General features: G+C 32.9%; 1 protein-coding gene across 1 annotated transcript in view; it reads left to right on the top strand.

The window, feature by feature from the left end:
• Window positions 1–1,033: 1,033 nt before the first annotated feature.
• Window positions 1,034–17,554, top strand: part of ARHGAP15 (Rho GTPase activating protein 15) — an 871,958-nt gene continuing 855,437 nt past the window's right edge. The window contains exon 1 of the mRNA XM_074215108.1: window positions 1,034–1,271. The gene's annotated coding sequence lies outside the window, so the exon portion shown is untranslated. The remainder of the gene's footprint in view (window positions 1,272–17,554) is intronic.

Here is a 17,554-nt window from a genome sequence, read left to right on the forward strand (position 1 = left end):
TGTTATAGATGGTCCTAGAATATTCAGTGGGAAGTAATTTGCTGAGTTTATACCTTTCTTCTTCTTCCTAAGGAAGTCCAAACATTCCCTTCCCCCACTTCTAAGGGTAGGAAACTATCAGTAGTGATGTCAGATCATTATTCATCTGCAATTTATGAAACTTGGAAAATACAAATTGTTCAGCAGCTAGAAATATCTCAGGAGACTTTTAATATACACAGGTATAAGAACTATATTCTCAGAAAATATTCAGGCATGCAAGACTCTTTAACCTGGTTTCATAGAGAAAGGACGTTTTTGTAGTCAGGAGACAGGAGATAAGATGGAGGATTATACTTTGTCTTTTCCACTTAGATTATAAGGGAAACTTTGGGTGTTTTGGGTTCATCTTGATTTTACAGATTAGAAAACTGAGACGCAGGGAGGTTAATGACTCTCCCAAGTCACATAATATCAGAAACAAATAGACTCATTTTTTTCACTTATTGTAAGTGGTATTTTTGATAGGATGCAAATTCTCTGGTTTTCTAAATGGATCATTATAGAACATGTCCATTTAGGGTCTCTTCCAACTCCAAATCTATGTATTGCTTCCTACACTTCTCTTGGGTATGCTCCCATTCTCAGTTTGAGGCTCTAGAGATGGTCAATTTCCTTTTATTATAAAACTTATTAACTATAGCAGTTATTTCATATATGTTACCTTCAAGGGCCCAAATATCAATCAGAAGACTCTATCGTCACCATCTTTATAAGCACACTGATTCCCAGAATGATTTTGCTGATATTGCTTCTAAATGTCTTCATCAACAATATTGTGCAAAATGATTATATTTTTCTTTAGGCCTTGCTAGAATGTAGAAAAAAGGGAAGTTTCTTCAGTCTTTAGGAGTTAGCTTGCTCCACCCCCCACTTGCTTCCTAACCACACATTTACCTTTTTAAATCAGAGAGGCAAAAAAAAATCTATGTAGATGTATAGTGTTCGAAAATGAGTAAATACATCTCTACAATAATTGATACTGTTGACTATACAAGGAAATTTCTAACAGTTGAGTAATGAAGTGACGTGTGAACTTTATCTTCTCAGGAAGTGGTTTCATTTAGATGCTAGTTTCTTTTTTTTTTTGGCACTGCCCTAAAATTAAGAAGGATTGACACAGGCCTCCCTCTTTCAACATGTGACTTTACTCTTTTCCGTTTTTGTTGAAAGAGTTATTAACTGCTACAAGTTGATGGCAATTTCAATAACAAGGAGTCACTCCTGAGAAGGTAAGAAAGTTTTGACTTTACCTTGCTCGGAAAAATCTTCTCATTTGAGGAAGAATAACAGATTATGATAGTTGCAATATATATATATCTTTGTAGAAAGTGCTTTAGCCAATGATTATACTAGTGCATTTTCTTTTGTGTGAAAAAGTATATCCTGTATAATTTGTTTTGGTCAAATTGCATGTAGTAAAATACATCATGGAGATTAGATTAAAGTAAATTTTATGAGATAAGATCTAATGAACTATATATATATATATATATATACGTGTGTATATATATATTTACACATATATTTACAAGCACATTTTTGTACAAAACATGGCTTATAAACATGTTTAATGGTTTCATTGAAAATATGTGATATTACAGCTTGATAATGTAACTGGGGGACAATCATATTGTAGGAAAAAATTAATTCTGACTTATATTCAGAGAATGGTATCTAGGCCATGAACATACAATCAAGGCCAGCTTTAGAGCCCTTAAAAATCATTAAGAAATTTTTTTTTGCTCTTCATATGGAAAAAAAAATCATCTTATAAAGCAGCTAGGGAAACCATTTGCTAAAAAATACCAAAGAATGATTTTCCATCAATAGTTGATCCTTTATATTTTTAAGAGAAAAAAAGAGAAATATATAGATTTCTAGTTTATATGCAAACTTTTCAGTGATAAATGTTAGTAAGAGTACAATCCACAATAAGTAAATGGATTAAGAGAGGTTAAGGAGATAAGAAGCAAATTATAGATACCTTTCAACTAAATCAAAAGGTTGACTTTATAAACCTTAAAATACAATATAAATGTTATCTCCATATATTCTGTTATTTGACTGATTTATTTAGATGCTCATATCTCAGGTACAAAGGGTAATTATTAAGGTATAAACTGACTTGAAAAAACGTATTTTAATCATGTTTAATTTTAAAGGAAGAAGAGTGTTAAAATAACGAATGTTGTAATGTATGTTGGCATAGTATTAGAAGCAAGATGAGAATTAAAACAAAAACAACAACAAAACATGAACCATGTGTAGGCCAGTATTTTCATAAAATTTGAGATATCAATTTAATTATGGTTTTTGAAAAGAATTCTAATAGACATAAATGTAAAAGACTTACCTGTGGGTCCAAAAAATTGGCTTCATACATACAAGGAAAGACAAGGTAGTTTTTTCTGAAAATGGTCAGTAGACTTTCACACTTTATGCATATTATGAAATAGAAGGGGGGAAAATTAACAGAATCCTGGGGTGAAGAAGTAAAATTTTAGAGAAAAAGTAAATGGTGATCTCACTATACACTCATAGCTAGAGTGTTATGTTCAAGTCTTGGTACATTTTAGGAAGAATACTTTTAAGTTGAAAAACATCAAAAGAAGGTAACTAAGCAGGTGGTAAGTCCATGTCTAATGAAGATTGTATTAATCCACTTTCTCATGATCTTGTGGCTTAAAGCTTCTTATTAAGTGTCTACTATATATGAAATATTTTAAATTAAAGTTTTGTGACTTCTTAAATATATTGTATCTTTTTCAGATACTAATTTTAGTGACAATCACTAAAATTATCATTATATTTGTTTGTGTGGCTATCTCTGGAGGAAGGCCCTTGATGAATTATTTTTTTAGACTACAAAATAGAAGCATGACCTTTATAGAACAATTATTTTCTTTCTCTTAATCTCAGATTGTTTAGTACTATATGAATATTTTCTGAAGTTGTTCAATTTCAGAAAGTCAAAATGATCATATGCACCTAAGGAATACCATGCTATTAATGCCTAAGTTAACCTCTTGTAGGGTAAAATAATTGTGAAAAAATATAGATTAGTTCACAGGCATTTCACATTATTAGTTAAACAAGTGTTAGAAGGCATTGAGTTATTCATTTTTGTAATTGATAGTATCTCTAATTTTATTTCTGCCTTTTCAAAAAATCAAGTTGTATCTTTAATATTTCATTTTTATAGCTATAAGAATAAAAAGTAAAACAAGTCTAAAAAAGGTTTAATCCAGATAATTACATTTGTTTGGGTAATGCACTGGTTTTGTGTTGTTTGTTTTTCCCTGACATAATAAAATAGATGAAGTATTAAATACAATATTTGATTAAGAGTTGCTCTGGGATTTAAAAAGACCTACCTCTGACACCTCTAGGCCCTGTGATAAGTGGGTAACTCATGTCATTAGCCCAGACAATTTTCTTAAGAGTTTTAAGTTGCAGAACAGGTGCCAATTTTCATACAGAAATTCTCTCAGTGATGGTACCTATAGCAAAATTACCACAGATACAATTTAAATAAGTTAAAATTAAATGGAATGAATAAATATTCATAGAAACATTCTGAGCATGGTTTGGACATTAAAAATGTAAATACATCAGAAATTTTTGAGGTATATGACTTGACATGCAACCCCACACATAGACACACACACACACACACACACACACACACACACACACACACACACTCTATAGTGATTGTTCATTGCCTCATGACACTGTATGGTCTTTCATCCAAAGACTAGCCTGGGTAAGTTTGGAAATGATCATCATTAGAAATTGACTATTAGGGGCAGCTAGGTAGTGTAGTGGATAAAGCACCAGCCCTGGAGTCAGGAGTACTAGGGTTCAAATCCCATCTCAGACACTTAATAATTACCTAGCTGTGTGGCCTTTGGCAAGCCACTTAACCCCATTTGCCTTGCAAAAAAAAAAAAAAAACCCTAAAAAAATTGACCATAAGGTGATTATTTTTAGAAAGGTCATAGAAGCTCAATAAGGAGGCAGCAGATATTTAATTTCTTAATTTCTCTGGTTCTGATTTCTTCTGAAAAATGATGGAGCTGAACTCAATAACTTCTTATGTCCCTTATGTTGTTAGAACTATAAACCCCTGATACAGAAAGATTTCAATTTTATGCCAATGGATAAAATGTCCGGGAGTATGATATCATGCATCATGTCAAATTATTATATGAGTTCCTGAAAACTGGACTTTTATGGAAGTGGGGGATTGATGTTACTTAAAAAATGATGACATTTCTTTTTTTTTTAAAATGAAGACAGATCATTTTGTGCTGAGTGTATAAAATTGAAAATATGTAAAGTAGTTTGAATGAATTGAGGACAAGGAAGAGAAATTTTAGAATACCTTGATCCCCTTTTTTCAGTATAATTATGTAAAATTGTAATGGATTTCGAGGATAAAATATTGATTTTATTTATATTATAGAAAGAGAAGAACATAGAAATAGACCTGGAAGGAATCACAGAAGTCATTTATCACAATTGCCTCATTTTACAGATGAAGAAAGTGAGGCTCAATGAGATTAAACGATTTGTCCAAGGTCATAGAGGTACACCAGAGATGGGATTTTAAAATAGGTCCTTTGAGTCAAGAGCTACTACTACTACTACTACTACTACTACTATTACTATTATTATCATTATTGCAACTAGTACTGATATCCAAATGTTATTTTGTTGTTTAATCATTTTCAGTCACGTTCAATTTTTCATGACCCCTTTTTGCAGTTTTCTTGACAAAAATCCTGGAATGCCATTTCCTTCTCCAATTCATTTTATAGATGAGGAAACTGAGGTAAATTTTATTTTCTTGTTAGTTGTGATATTCCAATAATTCATTCTAATGGAAACAGACAGAAGGGAGGCACTGAGATCAGAGTTCTGAACCTGGATTCAGGAAGAGATCTGAACTGTCACTTGGCCTCAGACTTTTGCTGTGTGACCCTTAATTTGTATACCTCAGTTTCCTCAAATATAAAATGGGGATAATAATAATTATAATTATGTCTTAGTGTTGTTGTGAGGATAAAATGAAATATTTATTAAAATAATTGCAGAGAGCCTCATATATAGTAGGCATTTAATAAATACTTAATTCTTTCCTTCCAGTGACAGAGACCTGATGCTGTATGAGAAAACTCATTCCATTTTAGAACAGTTCTAATAATGAGAATGATTTTCCATATATTGAACCAAATCGCCTCCTATCTATTTTTAACATTTGGTCCTATTTCTTTAGCCTAGCTGAATAAGCATAGGATGTTTGAAGAATATTATCATGATTCCTCCCACATCTACTTCCCCACTAATACCACCTAAAATTTTCTCTTCTCCAGGTTAAATAGATTCAATTACTTTAACCAGTCCAAATTTGACAGGATTTTGACTTCCCTTACCATCCTAGCAATGCTCTCTTAGATACAAAACAGTTTTTCAGTGTTCCTTCTAAAATGTGATGCCCAGAACTGAATAAAATATTCCAGATGTAGTCTGTCTAGCTTATAAATGTATATTAAATGATTGCATTAGCTTTCCCCAAAAATATGTCAAATTAATTTTGATTAATATTAAGCTTGAGTTCAATTAAAGCCCTTACAATATTCAACTAAACTGCTGTCAAGCCATATTTCCTTTACCTTTATTTATGCAGTGAAATGTTTTAACCTAAGTGTAGGGAAGTACATTTGTACCTGTTGCATTTGATCTTTCTACCTTTAGTCTGTTGTTACAGAGGGCTTTAATTCTTCTTTGGATCATGATTCTTCCATCCATACTATTGCTTACCATTCTTATTCCATGCTTTCTGAAAATTTGCTGAGTCTGTCTCCAAGCTTTCATCCAAGTTTGATCACAATATCAACCTATTTGAAGGGACAAGGATATCAAGGATCAAGGATTGAAAAGTTTGCTTGAATGAAAAGACTTTGGGGAAATAAGTGTGGGACTCAGCTAATACTTTGCAGAATTTGTACAGAATAAATGGGCTTCCCAGTGTGATAGACAGAGAGAGAGAGAGAGAGAGAGATAGTGTGGAATAGTTTCTAAAAAGTAGTAGATTTGGTCTGGTGACCTGAATTCTAATATAAGTATTGCTATGAATTAGCCCACTTAAATATCTCTATGTCTCTCATCTTCATTTGTAAATAGAGGGCATTAGATTGGATGACTTCTAAGGTTTTTTTTTCAAGCTCTTTCCATGATTTTGAGTCATATACATATATACATATATATATATATATATATATATATATATATATTACAGAGATAATAATGTTAAAGACAAAAAGGGGTCTTAGATATGTGAAAAATTGCCAGAGGTGATGTCAACAGGCCTTGAAAACAGCTTAATTAAGAGTCAGAGATATTGAGGGATTGAGAATGACTCTTAGGCTGTGAACTTGAGGGCTTGGGAAGATGGTATTGTTCTCTATAATAATAGGGAAGGTAGGAGAGGAAGAGTGTTTAGGGAGTAAAATAATGAGTTATTTTTTGAATGTATTGAGTTTATAATGTCTATTGGACATCCACTTATAGATGTCTGAAAGGAGATGTGAGATGGGAAGTCAACAGAGAGACAGAGGTAGAAAAAGTAAATATGAGATTCATCAGGTAATTAAATCTAAGGGAGCTGATGAGATCGCCAAGTAAAACAGAATGTAGGGGAGGGAGAAGAGGTTCTGGGATACAATCTTCAAGGACATCTATGTTTAGAATGTGTTCTCTAGAGTTAGGTCTAATAATAAAAAGGCAGAGAAGTAGTCAGGGAGGAGAAAAAATAAGGGAGAATGGTGTCCTGTAAACCTAGAAAGAAGAGATTTCAAAGAAAGCATGATCAAAAGTGTCAAAGCATGCAGAGAGGTCAAGGATAAAGAGGACAGAGAAAAGGCAACTAAGAGATTCCTGATAACTTTAGAGAGGGCACTTTTGGAGGAATGATAAAGTCAGAAGTCAGATTTTTAAGGGTCTAAGAAGAGAAGAGGAAGGAAAGCGGAGGTACATATTATAGATATCCTTTGGGAAGAGTTTAACTACAAAGGACACAAGAGTTATAGGAGCATATGGTGCAAGGGTCAAGTGAAGATTTTTTGAGGCTGGAATCAGTATGTCTGTAGGGAGTAGAAAAGTGACCAATGGAGAGGAATAGATTGAAAATAAGTGATAATGGAGATACAAAGAGGACAATCTGTTGGAGGTGATGGGATAGAATGGCATCTCTTAAAAAAAGTGGAAGGGCAGGGGGCAGCTAGATGGTGCAGTGGATAAAGCACCAGCCCTGAAGTCAGGAGTACCTGACTACAAATCCGGCCTCAGACATTTAATAATTACCTAGCTGTGTGGCCTCGGGCAAGCCACTTAACCCCATTGCCTTGCAAAAACTAAAAAAAAAAAAAAATAGAAGGACTTAGACATGGTAAGGTGGCAAAGCCTTTATCATGTGAGACTGGAGTGAAGGAGAAAAAAAGTGGCAGAAGGCATCCAAGTGATGCTACTACTATTTTACCTCTTCCTTTTCCACTTCCTCTTCCTCCTCAACCTCTTCTCCTGTTCCTCTATCTTTAGTGACATTTGTTGCCTCATCCAAGCTTTCTCACTGTGCCATGAACTGATGATTCCATAGGAGACATCTTAGCAAACTATCATAACATTCTTCAGGGAGGACACACAACTGTCTCTTGCTTTTCATATTCCAACTAAACCAACCTACTTCTTTACTGGGAATGGCACATTTTATCTCCTGTCTTTACATTTTTACACAGTCTGTCCCAAATCTAGAATGCATTCCTTCCTTACCACCTCCTCATTCTTAGCTTATATTAAGTTTCAGTTCAAGGAGTACCTCCTACAGGGAGTCTTTCTTGATCATCAAAGTTAATATTCTCTTCTTTTTTTGCGATATTTTGCATTTGCTTATCCATTTTCCTGCTATTTCATCCCCAGTGGAATCTAAGCTCCTTAAAAGCAGGAATATTTCTTCTCTTTTGTTTTTTCAGTATATATAGCATAACAATCTAAACAGTGAAGTCTAATTATATGTTTGTTAGATTTAATTGAATGGATATTTCTCCTAGCTCTTTATAAAAGCATCTCCCTTCTGTTTCTTTTTCCCACCTTTCAAGCATCATTCTCTTATATTAATTCCCATCTTTAAGAAGGTACTCAAGAGACTCTTCACAATCCTCTGAAGATTGTCTTTTTTCTATGGAGAGAATTACTCTGGGTGCAATTTATTCCTTTACTTACTTTTTTTCTAAATGCCATTGGAAGGAATTACATTGTTCTAGGCTTTCAGAGATAACCTAAATATTCTCTATAACAATGTTGGTAAACATGGTAAATGCTCAATATTTTTACATTAAATGCTGTTAAAGTCTTCTTTTCACCTCAGAGTCATTTCTGGACAAAACATCAACTTGAAATGAACCCTCTCTCATAACAGCAACAAAAGGAATAGCTATGCCAAACCAACATGAATCTGATGGTACATTTTTTTTTAGGATTTTGCAAGGCAAATGGGGTTAAGTGGCATGCCCAAGGCCACACAGCTAATAATAAGTGTCTGAGATGGGATTTGAACCCAGGCACTCCTGACTCCAGAGCTGGTGCTTTATCCACTACACCACCTAGCCACCCCTGATGTTACATTTCTTTTCTTCTGTTCTTTCTACCAGAAGTAAGCCAATGTTTCCTCAATTTTTCTTCAGAGTCAAGAAGACTTGGCATTGGTGTTCCTTTTATCATTCTTTTTGTTTACTTTATTGGGTTATTGGACATATTTTGTTTAATTCTATATCAATTCATGAGTGGTTTCCAGTATTTCACTCAATTCTTCATATTCACCATTTTTTATGTTTCAATAAGATTCTATTATATTAATCTACCACCATAATTGGCACATTCTTTGCTTCCTGTTCCTTTCTTCACAATGATATTTTGGGATTAATTCAGTCTTTTTGTTTTTGATCTCTTCTGACTTTTGAGTAGTGGAATCTCTGTAACAAAGGGTATAAACAGTTTAGTGATATTTCTTACAAAAAGAATTGTTTTTCATGTTGGTTGGATCAAGTTGTACCTCTACAAATAGAATATTATTGTCCCTTTCTTCCTTTAAGCCCTCCAGTATTGACCATTTCTATCTATTACCATCTTTGACAATTGACTAGGTATGAGACAAACTCTCAAAAATTTTAATTAATTACTTATTTTCCAATTAAATGCAAATATAGATTTCAACAATTGCCTTTTCACAAATATTTTCCCTAACTTCCTTTCCTCCCCACTCCCCATAGCAACAAGCAATCTGATATAGATTGTTCGTGTACAATCATATTTAACTTATTTCCATATTTGTCATATTGTAAAGGAAGAATTATAATTAATGGGACAAGCCATGAGAAATAAAGAAAAAATATAAAAGAAGTTTTTAAAATTAAGTTTTACATTTTGCTCTGCATTCAGAATCTATAGCTTTTTCTCTGGAAGTGTACAGCATTTCCCTTAACAGGTCTTAGAATTGTCCTTGATTACTGAACTGCTAAGAGGATGTGATCTTCATAGTTGATCATCTCATAATGTTATTGTTGATGTTTACAGTGTTCTCCTGTTTCAGCTTACTTCATTCAGGATCTGTTGACAAAAGTCTCTCCAGGTTTCTCTGAAGTTAGACTACTCATGATTTCTTACAGAATAATAATACTCCATAACATTAAGATACCATAGTTTGTTCAGTCATTCCCCAATTGATGGTCATCCCCTCAATTTCTAATTCTTTGCCATTATAAAAATAGCTGCAATAAATGAATTTTTACATGTGGGTCTTTTCTCCTTTTTAAATGACTTCTTTGGGATTTAGACCTAATAGTGGTATTACTGGATCAAGGGTATGCATAATTTTATTGCTCATTAGGAATAGTTCCAAATTTCTCTCCACAATGGTTGGATCAGTTCACAACCCCACTGACAGTGCAATAGTAATAGTGTCCCACTTTTCCCACATTATCTCTGACACTGATCAATTTCCTTATTGGTCATTTTAGTCAATCTGATGGGTGTGAGGTGGTACCTCCGAGTTGTTTTAATTTGCATTCCTCTAATCAATAATGACTTGGAGAATTTTTTCAAATGACAACATTTAGTTTTAATTTCTTCTTCTGAAACTAAATGTTCATATATTTTAATCATCTATCAATTACAGAATGACTTGTATTCTTATAAATTTTACTCATTTTTCAATATATTTTAAAAATGAGTCCTTTATCAGACTGTAGAAAAATTTTTCCCTTCTCTCTGCATTCCTTCTAATCTCAAGTTGCTTTGGTTTTATTTGTGTAAAAATTTTTTAACTTACTGTAGTCAACACTATCCATTTTGTAATTCATTGTGCTTTCAATATCTTCTTTGGTCATAAATTCAAAAGTATTTTAATGCACATCTTTTATTAGTGATTTAAAGAAACCTTCCATATATTTGCTGGTAGTTTTCAAGTGTTCTGAAAGCTGTTGTTATATCCTTAGATCCCTGAATTAAATGGAGGAAATATTTCTTACTTATGACTGAAACGTTTTTCTCTCTGTGACTGAATTATTTAAGATCTTTATCTCTTTCCTATTTTGGATATTATCTGTTTTTGTAGATATTTATCAATTTCCATTGAACTCTATGTCCTATTGGTATATAATTCAATTGTCATTTCTGATAGTCCTTATATTTTTTCTCTCTTTTTGAATTTACCTTGCTCACTTTTCATTTTTGGCAATTTGCTTTTCATTTTCCTTTTCTTAATCAAACTAATCAGTGTTATTAGTCATTCTTAATAAAAAATTCAACAGTCTTTAATCTTGTTTTTCTATATTCCCTTTCTTAATATTTCTCCTGTTATACTTGCTTTTAGAATCATAATATTTTTGTTCTTTTAAATCATATGGTTAGTTCATCAATCCTTTCTTTTTTATTTTGACATTATAAAGTATGTGCTTTGTGCACATATTATCTTTCTCACTATTTTTATTCTCATTATATTTATTCTGGAAGGACCATAGCATGCACTACTAGGATATAGACAAATGGCTTCAGATTCAGGAAGACCTGAGTTCAAGATCCACTTCTGACAAGAATGAGTTGTTTTATTGTTGACAAAATGCTTAACCTCTCAATGCTTTAGGCATTTAATACCATAAACTTCAGAGAAGGAGACAACTTGTTTTAAAAAGGAAATTGTTCTTCACTTGTGTCTTGCCTAAATCAATTACATCTAATCCTTTTTTGGTCCTATGGTTTGTAAAGGATATATCATTATTCTGCTTTTTAATATTTAATTATGATTGATATTCACATTATCAATTCTTTTAAAACTATCATTTGATATTGAAAATGGGAGCATTTTTTTTAAATATTCAGAATTTATCATAGGTCAGTCAAATTTAATTTTTAACAACTTTGACCTCGATATTTTTTTCATTCTTCTTTGGATTAATAAAATTTAGAGAATATTAAAGTCTGCTGAATAATGGTGTGATTATCTGTAACTTTAAAAATCAATCATTTAACTTTGTTTTTATGATATCTGCTATACAATTTTATGGAAATATATTTAATAGTGCCATTTTTTCATTGTCTATGAAGGTTTTTTGCATAAGGTAGTTTCCCTATTTGTATCCATTTTAATTATAGCTTTATCCTAAATGTTTGCAACTAATTTATTAAATTAAAATCTGTGAATTACAACAGATTTTGTTTTATCCCTTATTTTTTAAAGCTTGTCTTTGTTTAATCATTTCAGTAATGTCTGACTCTTTGTGATTCCATTTTAGGTTTTTTTTAGTTTAAGTTCTTTGTTTTTGTGACAATGATCCTAGCATGGTTTGTCATTTCTTTCTCTAAATCTTGTTATAGATGAGGAATGGAGGCAATTAGGGCAAAGTGACTTATTTAAATCACATGGTGAATAAGTATCTGAGCCCAGATTTGAACTCCTGAAGATGTTTTCCTGATTCTAAGAACAGAGCTCTATCCAATGAACCAGTTAGCTTCCCTTTTTAATAAATACATGTCTAAACTATGAATTTGTTTCTCATCCATAATGATCTGTTGGATTTTCATTCATTTTCTTTTTTATGGTAAAAAGACTGTATTCATATTTACAGTTATAATTCTATATTTTTTCTCGAACACGAATGAGTTCTTCTAATTATTTAAAAAGATATTTCCATGAATTTTTTAAATGACCATGTATTTTATGTTCTAATTTTACCATTCTTCTTTTCAGAGCTTCTTTCATTATGGAAATTGTCTTTCTTTTCTGTCCTAAATTTTCTATTCTTTTGTTAGAATTGTTGAAATGTTCTTCAAGATTACTTCTGTCTTTATGAAAATGTTCTCCCTCTCTTAATTGCTCTTCTTTCACTGCATTGTTCTTCCAGTCATTTAGACATTTTTGAAATTGTTTCTCTGTAATTTCAGTAGATCCCCTAGAATTTGTTGTAACATCTTTGATTTCTTTAGGGAATTTTGCCTTGCTTATCTTTATTGTCAAGTGATTGTCCAAAGAGATGGCTTTTGTTGTTCATTTCTCCTGCTCACTGTTCCTCTCTGTTAATTACTCTGATGATTTCTCCATTGTATATGTGTTACAAACATCCTATGTACCACCAATGCTTTACTTTCTCTGCATCCTACATTCTTGTGCTCCTTTCTTTCTCCATTGATAACTGTTTTCTTTTCTCCTAGATTATTGGGGTAGGCTAAAATACATGACCCTCAAGGGTATAAAGTTGGCTAATTAGAATGCTGCTAGAAGAAGATTCTAAGAATCTGCTACAGGAAGGCTATTTACTTTTCCTGTCCCTACTTTTCTGGGTTCTACCATTTATTTTTGGGATTGATTGTAGAATAAGTAGAAGAAGGTACAAGGCAGGAAAGTTGGTAGATAAAGGGGGGGTATAAAAGTATCCTGAGATACTACGAGAAAACTTGAAAGGGTACTTCTTTCACTTTTGTCATACTCCTTTTGCATGTTGGTTATATCCTCCTGAGGATAGCTGTAACCAGTGATGCAAATTTGGACTTCCTCTTCATTTTTTTTTTCACAGATACACTCATATATATATATACTCCCTTTCCTTATTTTTGTTTGTTTTTTTAATGTTTTTCTCCAATTATGTGTAAAACAATTTTTAACAATTTTTAAAATGTTGACTTAAAAATTCTCTCCCTTCTTCCTCAAATGCATCATTGAGAAGGCAAGAAATTTGATTAGTTATACATGTGCAGTAATGCAAAACATATTTCCATATTAGTCACCCTTCCATCATTCATGAGCCTTGAAGTTGGTTTGAATGACCCTCAATCTCCCCCAGCCAGGGATCCGTTCTTGGATGCTGCCAAGTTGTTAATTCTTAAAATCAGTGCCAAAAATTCCAAATGCCATGAAAGTCTTTTTCTTGCCATGGCATAGCTTGTTCAAAGAGATTGGGAAAGGTGGGCAGTGGAGAGGGAGCAGCACCATACTCACAGGTTATAGAAATGACCTCAAATTGTTTTAAACTCTAAGAATTATATTTATGCTGCATTTTTTTGAATATCCTCCTTCCTGTATTATAGTCATTTTTTCCCTTTATTTTGGAAGTCCTTACTTTTTATTTGAGAAGTAAAAGAGTGTGAGAGAAGACTTGCACTCTAGGTTATTACTTAGTGTGCCATCCTCTCAAGATTTTCTCCAAGTGTTTCTTAAGCCACTAAAATTTAGTGTTTTATTTCCAATTTAATGCTACAGAGACAAGAAGCATGTGTGGGTTACATGAATCCAATCACCATCAGAATTCACTTTCATATTCCTTACCTTCTTATTTAGACATTAGTAAGATATATTCATGATCTTCTTCAATTACAGCTACTTCAGAAGGAGAGAATCAATATCAATGACCTTTATCTAAACCTACAGGAAAAAATATAAAATCACTCAATCAATCAACTAATGTATGCTTGCTAAAGTTAAAACAATAATCCTTTAATAAACATATAATGAAGGTCTTTTGGCTTTTCTAGGCATTCTGGGAAATAGAAAAATGAGGCCTCATTCCCACCTTTAAGGGGCTCACAGATGAAAAATAGAATAGGTTCAAATAGAAATGACAGTAATTCAAAAAAGATCAGAGAAAGAATATACCTCAGTATAATATGATCTTTTTGAAGGCAGAGGCTATTCCTTATACTTAATGACAGTGGCTTGAACATCATAAACACTCAATAAATACTATTGGATTCAATTGAATTATGACAAGGGAAATGGATATAATATCCATTTTAGGTTCTCAATGTAGACAAGAGTTTTTTTTTTTTTCAAAAGAAAATTTTATTGATATCGTTTTTTATTTATTGCCTGAATTTCCCAAGTCATGCCTTTACAGAACTCCCCATCTCGCAAACCAATCTTTAGTACATTCAATTTCCCAACCCCTGATCCTTTGCTTCTGCGAAATAGATGGAAGTGTCCTTTCATTCTTCTTTTTTTTATTGGGGGAGGGTAAGAGCTGAACTTGATCATTAAAGTTTTTAACAATCAATATTGATTCAGTTTTATTGTTTTTCCCCATTTATTCAGTTGTAGCAATTTTGCATTGAATTTTTTTAGTTCTAATTACTTCACTTTTACCAGTTTACGTAAGTATTCTCATGTTATTCTGTTAACCTCTTAATCACTTCTTACAGCACAGTAAAATTCCATAATATTCAGGTATCATATATTGTTTGGTTATTCCCCTGATGAAAGGCACCTACTTCATTTCCAGTTCTCTTTTTGCTACAAAAAATTCTTGTATATATATATATATATATATATATATATGTTTGACATCTGTGCCCTAGTCTTTCTTTTTCTCATTGATCTCTTTTTACTACATGTCTATCAGTAGAATTTGTGGGTCCAGGTATGGTGGACCTTTTCATCCCTTCTTCACAAAATTCCAAATTATTTCCCAAAATAGTCAGAAGAATTCACAACCCCATCAACAATATTTTATTTGTCTTTTTTATCATTAGATATTTTTCTTGTATCAAAGAAGGTTTCATTATATGATATAAATGTCTTTTCTTCTTTAATTTATACAATTGCCTATCTTTTTTGCACCACATTGGTACAAGAAATGCCTGGGGTCTAATATCTAATATTAGTCAGACATGTGAAAAATGAGTTCTAGTGCTACAAAATGATACTATAGAGATTGTTGAAACTGACCCCAAGAGAGGGAAAAAGTATCACAGAGAAAAGAGTACCTAGCATTGGAGACCATCAGGCTAATGTCTGTTGTGGACTTATGTGAACCAAGTGCATCCCTTTCTGAGGTTCCCCATCTGCTCTTTTGGAGATTTCAGAGAACATGGAAACTCCACTTTTAGGTATACTATTCAATGAACGATATGGCCAGTTGGTTACCACAGTTCCTCAATATAAATATAAATAGATGGAGTGAGATATAAATAGATGGCGTGAGAGCGACACCAATATATAGGGCATAGTTCCAACTCCTGTCACACTCATTTTTGCCAAAGTTCCTACATATTCAATGGTTCTGCAGAACTTACCTATAAGATATGATAACCCTCTCTAATTCCATTTATATTCCTGCCATTCCCTTATCTATGCCGGTAGTTTTTCAACTTACTCCTGCTCTCTCTCACAAAGGCTCGTTCCTCCTACTCTATGCACTCTTTTGATTTTTTTCCTCTTATGAACATGTTGTGATCCTTCCCCCTAAATCTCAGTACAAATGTCCTACTATCAGCCCACTCCCCCAATATGGAGGCTATAATCTTACAGTTCTTAAAAAGTCTCATGGAATGGCTTTTTTTGTGTAAGCCATTAACTATCCCTGAAGCATCTGGAACAGGTCCACCTCTGTCTTAAGTATTATTTGTCTTGAAGGGCAGCTAGATATCATAGTGGATAGAACACTGGCCTTGGAGTCAAGAGGATAGGGCTTCTAATCTGGCCTCAGACACTTGTCACTTACTAGCTGCATGACCTTGGGCAAGTCACTTAACCCTGATTCATATCTGGCCACTGGACCCAGATGACTCTGGAGGAGATAGTAAGGCTGGTGACTTAGCACAACATCTCCCTCACTCAAATACAATTCACATGTTTGTCAAGGCATTACCTCCCTGATGTTGTGGTCTCCTTTGAAAATGAAGGACAAACATTATTATTATTTGTCTTAAGCAAGTCTTGGACCTTAGGTAATGATTAAGCTGCATTCTGTTGATGAATTTTAAGTATATACACAGTCCTTAGTCATGGAGACCTGGATCTTGAGTGGGAAGGATCTAATATAGGCTGGCATAATGAGGGAAAGATAATTTTTCAGCTTTAAGAAACTATTACTATGTAGCCTATTGATATTGACCTGAATCTATTATCATACACTGAAACATTCTTCTAGATGGTTGTATCTGTACATTTTTACTGAGTCTTTGGACTTTAATAAAAGCAATGGTTAAAAATAATACCTGCCTCATTGATTCAATTTCTTTTGATTGAGAACATGTATTTCTGAACAGCATATATCTGACCTCAAATAACCTCCTTGACTGATATCCTTAGAGCTTTATATTACTCAAAATACTGACTGCCTTACTATGGAGTGCTCTCAGGGAAAACATTTTTCATTTAGAGATATAAACAAGATGAAGATTGTTAGATTTTAAATTCCTTGAAGTCAGTTCCTATAGGCATATAGATCTGACAATGCCAAGGCACAGCCACAGGTGGGACTCAAAATTCAATAAATCTGATAAATTTTTAGGAGTGAATTAATTAAATGTTTGATTAAATATAGCCTGAAAATGATGTTATAAATATCCAAATGACCCTTGCCAGAAACAATGTCATCCACCCCTCTCCTAGAGCTTAAAGTTATCTATTATATTTATTTCAACTAACCAGCTTTTCTAAATGAATTACTTATTAATAAATCAGGCTATACTGCTAACTCTTCCACTTTCTCTACAATGCCCAGAAACTTGTAAATTCACTTTATTTTTGGACTTTACTCACTTGTAAGTAGCCTAGAAACCCTGCAAATTCTCCTTCTAATTGTTCTTTCCAGAATCTCTTTTCCAAGGAGGATGTCCCCAAAAGTCGTGCCATTGTCTTTAGACTACCCATTAGTCTGAACTTTCTCTACAATGACCTAGGAGTCCTGGACACCTTAATCTCTTCCTCCTAACCAACTTTTTAACTTTATTTTTATGTGTTGTCATCCCCCCATTAGAATGTATACTCTTGAAAGGTGGGGATTGTCCTTTTTCTGCTTGTATTTGAATTCCTAGTATTTCACAATATTCCCCCCCCCAAAAAAAAGTAAGTGCTTAATAAATTTTTGTTATTTATTAAATATCTTCTTTTTGGAAAGACCAAATTTTGTTTTGCCTAGTTTTTTCTTATAGAAGGATGAGTTGCTCTATACTACAAATATTG

This window comes from Macrotis lagotis, chromosome 1 (assembly GCF_037893015.1).
Source record: "Macrotis lagotis isolate mMagLag1 chromosome 1, bilby.v1.9.chrom.fasta, whole genome shotgun sequence".
Classification (NCBI taxonomy): Eukaryota; Metazoa; Chordata; class Mammalia; order Peramelemorphia; family Peramelidae; genus Macrotis; species Macrotis lagotis.